This window comes from Myotis brandtii, unplaced genomic scaffold, assembly GCF_000412655.1.
Source record: "Myotis brandtii unplaced genomic scaffold, ASM41265v1 scaffold691, whole genome shotgun sequence".
In the NCBI taxonomy this organism is placed as follows: Eukaryota; Metazoa; Chordata; class Mammalia; order Chiroptera; family Vespertilionidae; genus Myotis; species Myotis brandtii.
Window position 1 is genome coordinate 565,659 of NW_005370704.1, and position 1,142 is coordinate 566,800.

The following is a 1,142-nucleotide window of genomic DNA, read 5'->3' on the forward strand; positions in this document are numbered from 1 at the left end:
CGCGGCCCCACCCCTGCCTGATGCCCAGGCTCCAGGGGTCCCAGCTCGGGGAGCCAGGCCTGGGGGGGGCGGCCCACCCCCTCCCCACTGTCCTCACTCCTCTTCTCGCCCAGCCTCCTCTGGGGCCCAGCAAGCATCTTGCCTCCCTCCCCCAGGGTCAGGCCGCGTCCAGGCACAGCTGTCCCCGGGGCCTGGGCCTGGCTGACCCGTCCTTGTCCCTCCATCTGTCCCCACGCCCCTCCCCCAGCAGACATAAACACTGGGTGCCCGGTGGAGCCGGCACGAACACCAGGCCACCACGGGGTGGGTGGCGGCTTCCGGAGCACCCGGATCCAGGTCCCGGCGATGTCGGCCCTCTCTTAACCCCCTGTGGGCGGGGCTCCTCCCCGCCTGGCCGGGCCCTCGGGACCACAGAGGTGGACCTGCCCTTGGGCTACTGAGCCCAGGGGTGGCTCCTTGCCGCTGGGAATGCCAATCAGGAGAGGCAGGTGCTGGTGGGAGGGAAGGCGTTCATCCTAGAGCTGGCAGCCGGCGGAGAAGGGGACTTCACCCCAAAGACCATCTTCACAACCGGCCACGGGCACGGGGTTTTGTGTTTTTAATGACTTTTTATTGGTTTTTAGAGAGAGAGGAAGGGAGAAGGAGAGCGAGCAGTAGGGATGTGAGAGCATAACACGATCGGCCGCCCCCTGCACGCCTGACAGCGAATCGAACCGGCAACCTTAGGACAACACCCAACCAGCTGACCGCAGGGCCAGGGCCGGGCACGGGTTTCAGAAGGAGGGAGAGGAGAGCAGAGCAGATGCAGGGCAGGGGGTGGGAAGGGCTCTGTGCGCAGGCCCGCACGGCCCACTCCGACAAGGGCCTCAGAACTGGTCAAACTGGTGTGTGCCGCCTGGTTCTGTCCATCTGGTCTTCCGGGCGAAGGTCAGCCAGTCTCCGGAGCCGCCGTGCCCGAAGGCCGAGGCTGTGTCTGTCGAAGTTAGTCCCTGGGACTCTCATGTGAAGCTGCTGGGGTTCAGGACAATGTGACCATAACGGGGTGTCTGCGTGACCCACCCACGGCCAGCAGACCCTGCGGGCGAGCAGGCAGCCGCCAGGGATGGAGACAGCGGGCCCTGCAGGGCTGCCCGGGGCTGGGA